Below are 17,504 nucleotides of genomic sequence, written 5' to 3' on the forward strand. Positions count from 1 at the left end.
CCTTTTTTTTTTTTTGCTTGTCAAATTTTTTGGCGGACGGTTTTGCCCCCCCCCCCCCCTGTGAAAAATCCTATGTACGCCACTGTTGGTAGATATTTGATTATTGTTATCATTATATTGTTATTTATATTATTAGTATTATTGTTGTTGTTGTTATTATAATGGCTTATTTTAATAGGGTCTATTCATTTGTATTATTGATATTATTATTATCATTGCTGTTAGTATGATTATTATTGCAGTTGTTTCTGTTATTTTTTCTATCAAATGCCCAGGCAAGCCAGCAACTCCCACATTCACATAAAAGGGTCTGAAATAGACTATCAAGTAAGGGTGAGATGTGGCTGTTCCATCAATTGCCCACTTGAGGGGTGATGTGGGAAGAGTGTAGTATCTAAAGATGTGCAACTCTATCATCATAATTCTAATATGCTAAGTGATTGAGCATCTGGCGAAGAATATATGAAATGACATCCATTATTTCAGAGTTGATGTGTAAGTTCTCTGGAAAGCAACATGCTATTGCTGTTGGTATAGATATATAAAACAAATTTAGCTAAAACTAACATCAGGTCATTTTTACTGCAGTCAGTAAATGAAAATGCCAATCATCGCAGGTATCAATAATACTACCATGGACCTACTACTGTCACAACAATGTTTCTAGAAGGAGGTCCATGCATCAGAGTAAATTGTACATATTATTCCTCCAGATGTTATCTAAGTTATGTATTTTCTTGTTTTCTTTTTGTTTTGTTTATTTCTTGCTCAGTTGTTCCTCTTTTGTTTAGCTCTATGAAACTACTACAACTTAAATGGCCTATAAAGCATAGGGAATCCCCCTAATAAACTTGATGACATGAATGTTGATCAAAGTCAATGCACATTGTGAAAGGTATTTTTTCACTACCACAGCCCATATATTTGATATCGGTAAGGTTAAGGGGTCAAGGCAAGCATTTTTTTTTCTAGTTTCAATAATTCTTTTTTTTGCAGTTGAAAAAGCAGATTTTTTATTCTGGGTCAAAATGCTCTGTTAAATACACCACTATTTAGAACAACACTCTTAGCAACCCCCCCCCCCCCTTAGTTCCTGCATGAATGCAATAAGAATTTCCATGTAGAGTCTATACTTAAAGGACAAGTCCACCCCAACAAAAAATTGATTTGAATAAAAAGAGAAAAATTCAACAAGCATAACACTGAAAATTTCATCAAAATCGGATGTAAAATAAGAAAGTTATGACATTTTGAATTTTCGCTTCATTTCACAAAACAGTTATATGCACATCTCGGTCGGTATGCAAATGAGGGAGCTGATGAAATCACTCACTCACTATTTCTTTTGTATTCTATTATATGATATATGAAATATTTTGATTTTCTCGTCATTGTCATGTGAAATGAAGTTTCATTCCTCCCTGAACACGTGGAATTCCATTATTTTAACATTTTGTGCTTCAGGCAAGGAGGTCCTAATCGTCAAATTCGTAAAAATTGAAATATTGCATAATTCAAACAATAAAAAACAAAAGAAATAGTGAGTGAGTGACATCATCGACTCTCTCATTTAGATGTAACTGGCTTGTTCATAACTATTTTGTTAAAAATAAGCGAAACTTTGAAATGTCATAACTTTCTTATTTTACATCCGATTTTGATGAAATTTTCAGCATTGTGGTTGTCTGATTTTTCTCTATTGATTCAAATCGACATTTTTATGGGGTGGACTTGACCTTTAAAGAAAGTTCCAGGTGAAAGGAGGGTATAGGCCTTTATTTATGAAAGTTGCCAAAAATGCCAAATTCTACTAAATGTTCATGATTGGGATAAGAGTCAATTTAAGCCCTAATTTTCAACATGACATTACACCTAAGGAGTTGCAACGCAGTCAAGCTATTATAGAGGCAACCCCTGCAAACCTTCTTAAATCATTATGTTAGAGAAAAGACAACTTAGTTCATTGATTGGATCGTTTAATATTTTGTTATGTACTACATGTATGTAGTTTCTTTGTTAATTTGTATAAGAAAAGTTGCAGAAAGAATAAATGAATGAGATGGAAGTGAACATTCGTGCTGTTCTCACATATAATTCTGTATTTCCATGAAGTACAACTATTTTAATTCAATTTATAACCATGGAGTGAACTTCATGTTATAAATGATTATGCCCTGAATTGGCCAGATGATTTCACCATAAAGCAGTAAGAAATAATAATTTATGGAATTTATGCTATAGGTCTATAGAGAGCAGCTTGCTATAGTGATGTCACAATATGAAAAATATGTGAGAAATTCACAAACTGTTTTTTTTTTAAAGAATGTTTGTGATCTCATATTGTCTGAAGCCTAAAGATATACAGGGATTCGAAATGTTGCTTTTCATAGAGTATTCTATCGTCAAGTAATCTATTCATTTCCCATGAAAGGTCAAGACAGACTTCAAATTAAGTGAATTGGACTTTCATATTTCCAACAATTTGTGTACTTAAATGTAATAATTGCATTATGTTTCTGTGTGCAATCTATTCATTATGAAAAAAAGTATTTGTCTTTAATGTCTGTTTTGAAAATATTGATGACAGTAAAAGCAAATATTATGCACCATTAATCAAGGTTACTATGATTAGGTTACATGTACCGTGTTTACACGTGCATCGGCTTTTGGTTCAGAAACAAAAGCCGATGCAGAATCAACTTTTGGTTTATCTTGCACCGCGTTTGCACACTGTCACGCAGCTCGCGGTGCGGAATCAGCTCGCGTGGCAAAAACCTGAAATGATCCGCGCACCAACAATATATGTCATAATAAAGACAACGCTGGATCCGTGCACTTACAAGTACGTCATAATGGTAAAGTAAATGAAATGCGCACCAATTGCCGATGCGTAATTGGCTTTCTGTTTACATTTAGAAAAAAGCTGATTCTGCATCGGCTCACGGTTCTGAACCTACTACTTTGGTGGTGCAAAATTGCTGATTCTGCACCGAGAGCCGATGCAAGTTTACACGCAACAAAAAAGGAGATTCTGCATTGGCTCGCAGTTCTGAACTGCGAGCCGATGCAGCGTGTAAACACAGTAATGGTTTCAGATAGAGGAGTGCAGAGGGGGAGGGGTAGCAGGTGGGACTTTTCACCTTGAGAAGTGGATCACGGGGGGGGGGGGGGGACTTCAGGCATGAGAAAGGGTAGGGGCAAGGGGGGTTTACACCACACCCAGGCTGATGAGATTTCTTTTTCAAGGCTAGGGGATGGAGGCAGAGATTGAAAGAGAGAGAGGGAGGGAAATGCAAGAAAGATGGACAATCTTGAATAAAAGATGAGGGGGTAAGAAATTTAGAGAACGAGAAGTGAAAAACGAAGCAGAGATGGAGAACAAGAGATGAAAAAAATTGCAGAGAGAGGAAAAGCAAAAGAAGAGAAATTAGAAGAAATAGAGTGGGGGGGGGGGTCTTTGATGGATTCTCATTTGTTAATTGTCCAGTAAAGGCCATGGTTTTATAATTGATGAATTTTTTTTCAGGTTTTTTTTATTTATAATTTTGCTACTGTATTGTCAAGGGCACTCTGCAATCCAGTTTTTGTCTCACCTGCATAGCAGAGTGAGACTATAGGCGCCGCTTTTCCGACGGCGACGGCGACGGCGGCGGCGGCGGCGGCGTCAACACCAAATCTTAACCTGAGGTTAAGTTTTTGAAATGACAGCATAACTTAGAAAGTATATGGACCTAGTTCATGAAACTTGGCCATAAGGTTAATCAAGTATTACTGAACATCCTGCCTGAGTTTCATGTCACATGACCAAGGTCAAAGGTCATTTAGGGTCAATGAACTTAGACCATGTTGGGGGAATCAACATCAAAATCTTAACCTAAGGTTAAGTTTTTGAAATGTCATCATAACTTAGAAAATATATGGACCTAGTTCATGAAACTTATACATAAGGTTAATCAAGTATCACTGAACATCCTGCATGAGTTTCACATCACATGACCAAGGTCAAAGGTCATTTAGGGTCAATGAACTTTGGCCGAATTGGGGGTATCTGTTGAATTACCATCATAACTTTGAAAGTTTATGGATCTGATTCATGAAACTTGGACATAATAGTAATCAAGTATTACTGAACATCCTGTGCAAGTTTCAGGTCACATGATCAAGGTCAAAGGTCATTTAGGGTCAATGAACTTTGGCCAAATTGGGGTATTTGTTGAATTACAGCCATAAATTTGAAAGTGTGTTGGTCTAGTTCATAAAACTTGGACATAATAGTAATCAAGTATCACTGAACATCCTGTGCGAGTTTCAGGTCACATGATCAAGGTCAAAGGTCATGTAAGGTCAAAGAACTTTGGCCACGTTGGGGGTATTTGTTGAATTGCCATCATATCTCTATAAGTGTATTGGTCTAGTTCATAAAACGTGGAAATAAGAGTAACCAAGTATCACTGAACATCTTGTGCGAGTTATAGTAGTTTTCAAAATCAGCACTGCTGCTATATTGAATCGCGTGATGCAGGTGAGACGGCCAGAGGCATTCCACTTGTTGCCTGTTGTCAGTGGTAACGACTGTCTGCTGTCAAACAGATACCGATATGAAAGTGATTCTCGCATTTTGTATTTAACTGATATTTATTCATTTACGAGTGCTTTATGCACCTTCTTGGTAAATACACAGTAAAAATGCTGTTTAAAATTTATCCAATGTTGTTTACTTTATGAACCTTGCAGTAGTCACTGTAGTTTAACAGTTTTAAGAATTGAATATTGAAAATGGAACGTAAGTGTTGTTTAAAATTTTAAGCACTTGATTAAACTGTTTAGATAACTATGAGGTTCACAATAAAAGACAGCATTAAATACAAATTTTAAACAGCGGTTTTAATGTGTAAAGAAAGATATATGTTAATAATGGTTTTGACATTAGATGCAATGAAAAAAAAGTCCTTAACATTACTTAAAGAAAGGATGTTAGGCCTACATATTTTTTTTCATAATGTATGATGAAAACATTTTTATTTGTTGCTATGTATATTAATATAATTATTCTGTTTTCATTTTACTTTATATGACAGATAAAGGAAGTCAATGTATCTATAAGAATAATTTTAAGTCAGGTGAGTTTTTGGTAAGTTTTTCTTTCAACAACCTTTCTCTGTGTTTATGTTATTGATTTCGAAATTAAGGCGAGACTTGTGATTTGTGAACCGCTTTGTAGTAGACTTATGTGCACTCTAAAAACATTCTATTCTAGTAATACTGATTTGATTTGATTTCCACATTTCAATAGCAAAAGTATATAGGCCTACATGTACATGTATAATCATTTTCAACATTACATAATAAGCAAACAACATAATGATTAACATACATAATACATGTATTCCATTTGATTTGATATGTAATATCATTTTAATTAAAACATTTATTATACTTCAAATTTTTCTCTTTTTTAAGTTATTGAAACATGTATATGAACTGAAAAATATGTACAGTATGTATAAAACATTGTTTTTGTCTTAGCAAGTTGTCAATTGAAATCATGGAGCCCGCCACCTAGCATGGAGCTTGAAATTTATGGAGGCCTGGATGCAATGCAATAAAAGAGACTTTTATTGCACTGTATCAGAGGGGTACTTGATATGATTTCTGTTTTTAAAATAGATGGTTATTGTAAAAGCAAATATATTATATTTCTTTGAATGAAAGTCTTTTTGACAAGAAACTTGTCATTTTTTGGGGGATAAACATTCCATTATTAAGGGGGTACTCCAAGCTTAGAATAATATGATTTGAACAGATAAAATAAAATTAGACTTACAAATACTGAATATTTTATCAAAATAAAAAAAATATATTTAAGTTATGATATTTCAAAGTTTTCCATTATTTTGGTGAAACTGTTATGCATGTCTTCATGAATATGCACTTAACAAGCTGATGAAGTCATATCCCCACTTATTTTTTGTATTATAATGAAATCATATTAATTTTTTTTCTCTAAGAATGAAAAAAAAATGGATTGATTTCTTATTTAATGTGTAAGATAACCCCTTTTGCAACTTATGTTGTCAAAAGGAAGATGTATGCACATGTATGAAAATATCAAATAAATATTATTTCTTGTAATAACATAAGAAAAAGAAAGTGGGGACATGACATCATCAGCCCACCTAATGAATATTCATGACATTATACATATAACTATGATTTCACAAAATATTGCTTAACATCACAATTAAATTACTTTGAAATTTGTTACCAGATTTTGATGTTATTTTCAGCATTTTTCCTGGTGAATTTTACTCTGAAATTATATTCAGCCAAGGGTACCGCTTTAAGTGCTTCTCTGAAAAAGTATCGAAATTTTAGAATGTGCAGCCAATGCAATTTATTTTTTTTTAACTTCGTGTATAGTGAAAGAAAAGAAAATTTGAAAAGGTATGATATAACATTCATAAGTGAAATGCTATTCTCAATTTTTTGGTCATTGATTTAATTTTTTGTTAATTGAAAGAACTAAAGCCACACTTTCATTGGAAAATAATTTTTTTCTGCATGCAGCTCCTAACAGTTCTTTCTAAAATATCTTTTGAATAATAAATATACATGTTTATGATGATACTTCAAAAGCAACTGATACACTCTTGTCCTCATACAATGAGCATTACCTTTAAAGCATATACGAACCAATAGAGCCATCTCGAGTCCTCAACTACTCATACCTGGCCAGTTTCCTGACCCACAATTTTTTTTTTTTTTTTTGGGTTAGGTTTAGAGGCTTTTCAGTCTATATAAGACTATTTAAGCCTACACAATGCTAGTGTAGTCTAGTAATATAGACCCACTTGAATGATAACATGCTAGTTAACTTCTCAATACATTTATACCGCAATAATTATGTTACCAAATAGCAATACAAGTACTTTTCCTCTCAAAACATTTTAATTTCTCTATCCAAATACAATTATAGGTCAATTTTTTTCTCTGTAGTATTAGTAGATATCTGAAAACGTATATTTTAAAACAATGTATTTATAACACACAGTCAATGAGAGACCACACACAGTTCACTCCCCCTTTAAAATATGAATTCATATTTAACCTCTTTGTAACTGCATATCAACAAGATCATAGCTTATTCACTTTTAGAGATGGCCTGAATAATATATTCGCTTATATGAATTCATGACCAGTAATAGTTGTGATGAATTATTACACAATCCAAGGTAGTTTTGAAGCATATGTCTGTGTAACTCCACAATATAGCCTAGGTGTTAGCTGACTGATTATCATTCAGTATACTCCAAAAATAGAAATCATATGTTATGAAAGCTAATGGAAAAGCTTCCGTGATGATGATTACTGTATATTTGCCAAGCTTTTATTAGGCATAGAAATGTAAATTGTAAGTGAGTGTTCATTGCCTTAAACAAGGAATTGCGGATACAGTACCACATGGGTGATGAATGCATTTTATATTGACGAAACTAACTACTGGCGGGTCCACCAGTTTTTTAGGGTGCCTTAAATGCCATCCTTTTATAAGTGTACTCGTACTGTTTTCTGCTTTTATTATTCTTGATGATTAGGAAGTGGTTATATAAGCAGCAGATCTCTTCCACTATCAACCGATTCGTACATCCTGCGACCTTGCAATGTTAATAGTTAATACCTGCAGAAATTATTCAGAATGCATGAATTTGTTAATAAATGCTGTCATCATTATTGTTATTATTGTAATTATTTTTGCTATTGTTATCATAATCTTATTCAAATTATCATGTCACTGTTATTAGAATGATATAATTGTTATTGTTGTCAATAATAGTAGTAGTGTTATTTCAATACTATTATTATTATGGAAGCAATGCTTTTTGCAAATCACACTAAAACCATTGTCTTTGGCGATGCTTTATTTTTGTGTCAGTGATGACATTTAAGTTGCAGAAGCTTTATTTATCAAACACAAATTCTAAGACCATCAGGCAATTACCAGTGAATTTCCAAAGTAGGATAGTCCTCATTTGTGTTATTGGCCCAATCATTTGTTCACAGTAATGTTAATTATAAATCCAATTACAATATTGTCTGTTATATCTGCAGAGTATACTTTCTGTACATGTACTGTACAGTATTGTGTATGGACTGCATGTGCAACCCCTGATGAAAAGGCTATACAGGTAACAGACTGCATGCTCGATTGATGAATGTATTGAAGATGCGTTCTAATGAAGCTTACTTTACGTGAAGAAGATGGAAGAGGATGGAGAGAATGGTTTCTGAAAACAATCTGCTCTCTTTCTTAAAGGGGAAGTTCACTCTGAAGAAAAATCTGTTGTAAAAATCGCAGAATAATTACTAAAACAAACATTGGTGAAGGTTTGAGGAAAATCCATTAAGGATTGAGAAAGTTATTAGAATTTTAAGATTTGGATTTGTGATGTCATGAAGTAAACCAGCAGCTGCCCAATTTGTTATGTAATATTAAATGCATAAATTTCAATATTTTAATGGTTCGTGATGATTTATTTTTGTTTCCTTTTTAGGAATGGTGTGAAATAATTTTTCTACCGGTATACTGAAGGTACAGTCAAAACCATTTTAAATTTTCTGAGAAAATTACATTTCATTGATCTTTTTTACCATACAATATGTAGCAAAGTTGCTCGCATATGATGTCACCAATCAAATTATTGAAATAATAATAACTTTTTCCCCCCCCCAATTTTTTGGCAATATTTTCAATTATTTTTCTGCTATTTTTACAATAGACTTTTTGTCAGGGTGAACTTCCCCTTTAAGCCCTTTCAATAATGAACTTTCCCTTACAATACTGTAATTATTTAATAGCCTACTCCAATATTTAATGATATGTACATGTATATGGAGCTGTAATTTGTAATATTGTTGTTTGACGTTATATGTATACATGCCTATCTGCATTTGGTATATGTTTGAGTGGCTTGAATACAGGATTGTTGTTTTTATTCCCTTCTTGAAAAGCCAATATGCATTATTTGCTAGTTTGTTAGTAAACATGGCAGTGATAATGTTTTAAAATTTGAATACCATAAACTGTTTTTTGAGTAAGTTGGATTGCAATTAGTAAGCAAAAGAAAAGAACTATTGTGTGACATTTTTCAAAGTCATACTTCAAGAGATACACAAACATTCTTATCTTTAACACAAGTACTCAAATAAATATATTTTTCTGTTGATATACAAATTTAAGTCTTTTGAAATACACACGTAAAATACTTTTCAATACTAAAATGTTTGAAAATACTGACATATCCAAAACAAATGTCCGAATGATTAAGTGAAAGTAGAAAAATAAAAAGAAGAATAATGTATTTGTTAAATTTTGATAAAAATTGGACAAGTAATGAAAAAGGACAACACTCCTATTTTTTCATTAGAAATTTGTGTTTAATTTCCACACCTTTACTTGGAAACATTAATCAATTTAACACTGACACCATATCATCATATGTCCTCATAAAAGAAAAAAGATTCTTATAAAAACTTTTGAAAAAAGACAAATCGATATCTCTATCATTCCATGCCGACCATAAATGGTGGAGCACACCATACTTTTTAACATCACAATGACAACGCCTATAATATGCAGCTATTTAATATCCATAGATGTATGGAGATTAAATTACAACTTTTTACAATTTTTTAACAATTTATTACTTTATTATTTGTCTGATTTCTTTAGAAATTCTATTGCTTTAATGTTTTTTTGTCTTCCCTTGGAATTTATTCCCCCCTTTTAAAAAATAGTTACTGTTTTTCTCTGTTTTATGGGTTTGATATTAAATGTGTTTTGACAGCCAATCTTGATAATGCAATGCAGTTATAGTGATATTGAAATTACAATTATGAGCTTCAATTTCTAATTGCATTTTGGTAAATTTAATGTCTTGATTACATTTTGTGACAGCGATATCGTTACAATTGTTTATATTTTCCAGCAAAGAACAGTTATATTATAAACATAGCATTTTCCCAAAATGTCTAGTACCCTACCCCTCTCCCTCCTCTGTCTCTCTTTGCTCACAACAGTAGGGCTATATGTACATGTATCTTTCTTTAAGGTACTGATATTTTTTTCTTTTCAAGGATTGAAATGCCGCATTTTCAGCAAGCTTCAACATCATAAGCATTTGAATTCATTGATCATATTTCTGTGAACGTCATTCCTTGTTTGTCACATACATTGCCAACAATGCATTTGTGTATATGAATGCTCATTCAGTCAACAAATCATCTGGAAAAATACTGACTCAGAGTTGTTTTTCAGACGAATTACAATCATGTGAACGCTGTTGGTGTTGGGTGTAGGAAAGCTGTACAATAATATCCCATATTATTCAAAATGATTGCGCATTATGCTTGGATTGCTCTGTACTGCAACCATAAATAACACAGCTCAAGCATTAGCAATCCACCAAGGGCCCTGTTCCTCATGGTGTGTATTTAAAGGGGTTCATCTTGACTATGTATTGGAAAAAAAATACAATTGCTTTCTTATGATTGTGTTAGCAGTGTATCTGTAATACGAGTGTCCATGCTGTAAACAAAAACCACATAGTGTCGCACAGTATAATGACAATTTGTTCAAGGTGTCCTACAGTGTACATCGTGTTCATTGGGTGTTTCACAAAGATTTGAGTATGACTTAGAGTCGCACTTAAATGCCTAGTTGCATGTGGTATAAAAGGCATTACAGCATCGGTAAGATCATGCAAAGAGGACGCACACTACTGCGTATTGATCAATTAGATTGCGTGTTGCATTTCAGATACACGTCGGCATTTAAGTGCGATTTAAGTCATACTTAAATCTTTGTGAAACACCAACCAGGTGTGTAGTACATGTAAATTGTCTTCACCCTGTTGAATGTGGGGTGAAGATGATTTTGACAATGTGAATAACAAATAGTCCACCATGTGAACACACTGTGAAATTTCACACTGTAGAGGTGTCCACAGTGTGAAATTATATTCACACTTCAATTTGAGCATATTTTAACAGCGTGAATAACATCTTCACATAGTCTTGTATGTAAACACACTGTGAATACTTACACTGCAGAGGTGTCCACAATGTGAAATCCCCTTCACATTGTTTAAGTTGGGCATTTTAACAGTGTGAATTACACTTCACATAAGCCCGTATTCCGAAGTCAGATTTAATTCAAACTCTAACTAAGGATAGCCAAGAGTGGCACAAATCTCTAACAGTATAGTTTTAATCTATTCAAATCCTTTTTCTCTGAAATCATACTTGACTCAAGTTAGAACAGAGCACAGTAAACATAAGAAACATACAATGGAAGGAAAATTTTGACATTTTTGGCTTTACATAATTTTATCACAGAGTTCAACCTGACTTCAGAATACAAGCCACAGTGCTGTATATGAACACATTGTGAATACTTACACTGCAGAGGTGTCCACAGTGTGAAATAACCTTCACGTTGTTAGAGTTGGGCATTTTAACAGTGTGAATGACATCTCCACATAGTCCACTTCATGAACACACTGTGAATACTTACACTGCAGAGGTGTCCACAGTGTGAAATCACCTTCACGTTGTTAAAGTTGGGCATTTTAACAGTGTGAATGACATCTCCCCACAGTCCACTTCGTGAACACACTGTGAATACTTACACTGCAGAGGTGTCCACAGATGTGATATCACCATCACTCTGTTAAAGTTGGGCATTTTAATAGTGTGAATGACATCTTCACATAGTCCAGTTTGTGAAAATACTGTGTATACTTACACTGCAGAGGTGTCCACAGTGTGAGATCCCCTTCACATTGTTAAAGTTGGGCATTTTAACAGTGTGAATGACATATTCACACAGTCCACTTTGTGAAAACACTGAATATGTACACTGCAGAGGTGTCCACAGTGTGAATGACATCTCCACAAAGTCCATTTCGTGAACACACTGTGAATACTTACACTGCAGAGGTGTCCACAGACGTGATATCACCTTGACATTGTTAAAGTTGGGCATTTTAACAGTCTGAATGACATCTTCACATACATGTATTCCACTGTGTGAAAACAATGTGCATATACTCAGACTGTATACTCTGAATGCAAACGAGCTATAATCTGGTCTTGGAGCTGGACTTACATTTTTGAGAGTGTGTATAGCTCCTTGTGGAGTGAACAGTGTATATATTTTAGACATCTTCACTCCATTGAAGGAGCTATAATGCACTCTCAAAAGAAGTAAATCCCACTCCAAAATGACTGGTCCTCATCTCACTCCATGAGGAGTGTGACTAGGGAGTCTTGCATTTAGAGAGAAGTGGCTACAATGTGAAATTATATTCACACTGTTAAACTTTGAGCATTGTAGCAGTGTGTATCGCATCTTCATGCAGTCAACTATACAATTATAAACACACCGTGAACGCTCACATTTTACAGTTAGTTGAAGTTGTTAATTTTGAGCACTTTTAAGCAGGGCGAAACACATCGTCACATGGACCTCTATGTGATTACACTGAAAACACAGTTTAACACCGTTTCATTCCAGCTGTGGTGTATGGGAGATATGTTTGTGGGTGCTGTGTGTGCTTGATGGGTTTTGGTGTTTGAGTGTGTTGGTGGCCTTATACAAAATTCTCTGTTATGTATTAATGCTTGCATTAAAGGTCAAGTCCACCCCAGGAAAATGCTGATTTGAATAAATAGAGAAAAATCAAACTAGCATAGTGCTGAAAATTTCAACAAAATCGGATGTGAAATAAGAAAGTAATGAAATTTTAAAGTTTCGCTTATTTGTTCACAAAACAGAGATATGCACAACTACATGTAGGTGAGTCAGTCAATGATGTCTATCACTCACTATTTCTTTTGTTTTTTATTGTTTGAATGATACAATATTTCATTTTTACAGATTTGACAATAAGGACCAACTTTACTGAACCATATAGTATTAAACAATGCTAATTTCACATGTTCAGGGAAGAATAATCGTTGTATCACTTGATGATGAGGAGAAAATTAGAATATTTCATATAATAAAATACAAAAGAAATAGTGAGTGGATGATGTCATAGTCTCTTCATTTGCATACCAGCCAGGATGTGCATATAACTGTTTTGTGAAATATTAAGCGAAACTTTGAAATGTCATAATTTTTTTATTTTACATCCGATTTTGATGAAATTTCCAGTGTTATGCTTGTTGGATTTTTCTCTTTTTATTCAAATCAACTTTTTGTTGGGGTGGACTTGTCCTTTGAAGGCTTGGTCCAACTGCACTTACGGATGCAGAGAGGATAAGAATGTTGCCATCCGTTGGAAAACGTTATGTATCTGTTGTGTACTCTTTGCATACGTGTTTCATGTGCTCTATCCATCGAGCTCTGTGATTTCATTGTTTGCCCATTTTGTCCATTGTCTTGAGCAGATGAAAACGGATGGAGTCACCCCAAAATTTTGCTTGTCCGCTGTATCCGTCGGCCAGTGGGACCAGGCTTAAAGGGAAACTCAAACTTGTGAATTCTTTTGATATTATGTTTTTTTTATTCTCAGAAAATTACTTGACAAATATTTAGGTAATGTGAAATATCAGGATGCAAATTACACTTAATTTGTTTCCTTGTTATTTTGATACAGTAACCATAAAACTGGCAGTATTTATATTCCTTTTACTTTCATTTAGATGATTATTTAGTTTCTAAAACTGTTTTGATGTGTGATTTATACCTTTTTGCCCCAATGTGTTATCAATGTACAGGGAAAAACTATTCTTTCACATTGTAGCTAAAAACATACATTGAACATGTCTTATTTAAAAATCTGAACTTTGATGTGTGGTCTTATTTGATATTGTTCATATGGATAATAACACACAGGAAGGCCCCCAAAACCAAAATAAAACAGCAACAACTGTGCATACACCTTCAAGATATCTGTGACTGAAAAAAAAATCATATTTTGATTATTGTTCTGGGGAGATTGATAACTCATGTTGGCTAGTGTATATGGAATAGAATATGGATGTTTCTGGTCAATTTATATTTCACTTTTTTGAAGCACTAAGTAATATTTTTTGTGTATAATAAATGTTTTCTTTCAGGGTTTCATTTTTACATCATGTATATGTGACATACATGAAGGTCATATACATGACCTTGAAGCTCAGATTAAAAAAAAATCAAATCAGTTTTAACCAATTTCTTTGAGTACTTTAAACACATCATTAGCATCTTGATCTCTTGTATTTTCTGGAATTGTCATTTGAAAATTAACTGGTATAGGCATAGGAAGAAAGGATTATGTGTATATATTATTTGGATGTTTTAGGGGGTAGGGTCCCTTTTGAATAAACTTGTTAGCATTCATTTTAGATCATACTATGTGTAGTTTTACCAAATTTTGAATACTATATATACATTCTGTTCATGGTATATAAATTGTTCACCCCATTTTTCTTGTGATTTGATGTACCCATAAAGGCCACCGCACACCTTACTACTGTTCGCGATCCGATTTTGGAACAAATCGCATTTTGCTCATTTTCTGAAGATGTGAATGGAACATATCATTTTATTTGAGGTTTAAATTAATTGAAAGAATACTAATATAACAATTTTGAAAGATTACAAGCCTTTATTTCGGAGTAAAGGCCAAATTAGTTTCAAATCGTAGCCAATCGTACGACTGATATGACGTCATTACGACTAGATAGTAAATTCGCTTTTATTCAAAGAAGGATGATAGCATAGTCACAGATTTGAACATAGGTATTCGTACGATGATTTAGAACATTACACAGTAAGATATTCCAAGTCTCAATGTTAGCATCAAATTCTACTACATTTCATTCTGAAATCGGGTCGCAGACCAATCGTTAGGTGTGCGGTCGCCTTAAGGTAACCACAATCATTTTTAAAACATTTTATTATTATTAATTATTGTGGGCGTGTCATGGTCTACTGGTTCTGGCTCTCGCCTTTCAAACAGGGTCGTGGGTTCTAATCCTAGTCATGGCGTGTTTCCATCAGCAAGAAATTTATCCACACAGTGCTGCACTCGACCCAGGTGAGGTGAATGGGTACCCGGCAGGATTAATTCCTTGCATGCACGAGCGCTGAAAGGCAGCTCGAGCTAAAGCCGGGGTAATAATAACAATGCGCCTCAGAATAGATTGTTTCTAGATAGATGGGACTATACAAATTCCTATTATTTTTATTATTGATCTTTTTTTGTGGGGGGTGAATATACAGTAGAACTAAAGATCATAATTGTTGTAGCACACTCTAGAGTTGACCACTTTTTGAAATTTTCTTCACACTGTTTAATTTGAGCATTAACACAGTGTGGACCACACTGCACACTTCAGTATGAATCACATCTCACATGTAAACACACTGTGGTCACTCCCATTGTAGAGGTATCCACAGTGTGAAATAACTTTCACCTAGATTTTTAAACATATTTATTTAAGACACACTGTGGAATAGAGTTTGAGAATTTGCCTTACTTTGGGGGGCCATTGGTGTGCATTGTGATAATTTGCCACAGTTAAATTATGCGAATGGGCAATGGGTTTTCATGACAATAACATACCGCAGTTTATATATTGTTCATATTCATTTTTACTTTGTTAAAATTCCCTTCTTGGAAAATTGCCACAGTAATCCTTGCTGCAAACAACACAGTGCCATACAGAGTATTTACAATGTACATGTATGTATTCATTTACTATGAAGATGTTATTCACAATGCGAAGATGCTCAAATTAAAAATATCAAAATGATTTCACATTCTGTTCCACTTCTTGAACACACGGTGAACACACTGAGAGTACACTGTGAATACACTTTGAATATATTGTTAACACACGTTGAATACACCGGGAACACACTGCTTCAATTTTCAATTTCAGTTTATTCAACCATAAAAATATCAATATACAAATCATACAGTGTACATAATATGCAATAGAAATCCTTCAGTGTACATAATATGTGATTAAAAAATACAAAAAATATGGCAAAGACCTTAAAAAAGCAAATTGCTTGTAGATGGCCCAAAAAAGACAATAGTAACAAGAATTTGAAATATGAAAAAAAAAACATAAAACTGTAGTAGTAGTGAAAACACTGTGATCACACTGTGAACACACTGCAAACACACTGTGGACACACTGAGAACACACAGAGAACACACTGTGAATACACTGTGAATGCATTGTGAATACACTGTGAACACTGAATACACTGTGAACACAATGTGAACACACTGAAGACACTGTGAATACACTGTGGACACACTATGAATACACATCAAACACCCTGTGATTATGCTTTGAACACACTGTGAACACAATGTGAAGACACTGCAAACAAATTGTGAGCACACTGTGAATACACTGAACACACTGTGAATACACTGGATACACTGTGAACACACTGGACACACTGTGAGTACACTGCAAACACACTGTAAATACACTGTGAACAAATTGTGAATACACTATGAATACACTGTAAACACACTATGAATACACTGTGAGTACACGGTGAACACACTATTAATACACTTTCCAGCAGGGATGTTTCCAAATTACCGGCTATTTTTTTTTCCTGCATAAATTTAAACTTACCCCAGAATAATGTAGATTATGAATATTTGCATTTGGCCTATTTATAAATTACCTTCGCACCATTTTGACAAATTGTGTGGAAATACAGTGCACACAATTTACGCATCACTGTGGAATCATTGGCACGCATACATTGCATTGTCTTTTCATAATATAGATTTAACAATTAACTAAACATCCTGCTGTGGAATGACATGTGTGGAAAATTCGTTTATAACATTGCCACAGACACCAGTTCTCGTCCCAATTACACAACCCTTGTCTCGGTATTAAACATCAGGGGCCCATACAAAGCTTAGCAATCCGATTGTAGAACTGGTAGAAGAATGTCTTTACGATTGATTGCATTGACTACATTGTACAATCATTTTTGTCAAAAATTGATTGTACGATCAGTCGGTAACCTTTGTGTTACGGGATCCATAATCTTTATCTAGGCCTTTAATTTCCTACAATACAAAACTGGTAACCACAACATCTAAATTTTTAAACATATATATGTGTACAAAAACATGGTATTCTACACGTCACTGAAACCGCAATTCCTCAACGAATGTGTTTAGGCCTACATGACGATTGAGCATTGAGACGCAACTTGTTCATAATTTTATGTGAAATCAGTAGCCTGGGCTTCCTATGTATATTTATTGCATGTCTTCATCGTTCATACATACAAGACACTAAATTGTAATAATTTTTTATCGGGAATTTAAGGATTCTGAAAGATAGTATTGATATCGTTAAGAAGGATTCTAATGTTTTAACCATATAGGCCTACAGCAATGAGCAAATTTTAGATCTGTTTTGACAGTTTCTTTCTTTATGAAAAATTATTTCAATATTCATTG

General features: G+C 33.9%; 1 long non-coding RNA gene across 1 annotated transcript; it reads left to right on the top strand.

Moving 5' to 3' along the window:
* Positions 1-275: 275 nt before the first annotated feature.
* Positions 276-9,908, top strand: LOC135157169 (uncharacterized). Its single transcript, XR_010296223.1, has 3 exons — positions 276-495; positions 5,079-5,120; positions 8,110-9,908. It is a non-coding gene; the product is annotated as an uncharacterized LOC135157169 (long non-coding RNA).
* Positions 9,909-17,504: the final 7,596 nt, after the last annotated feature.

The sequence above is a fragment of the Lytechinus pictus genome, chromosome 17 (assembly GCF_037042905.1).
Source record: "Lytechinus pictus isolate F3 Inbred chromosome 17, Lp3.0, whole genome shotgun sequence".
Taxonomy (NCBI): Eukaryota; Metazoa; Echinodermata; class Echinoidea; order Temnopleuroida; family Toxopneustidae; genus Lytechinus; species Lytechinus pictus.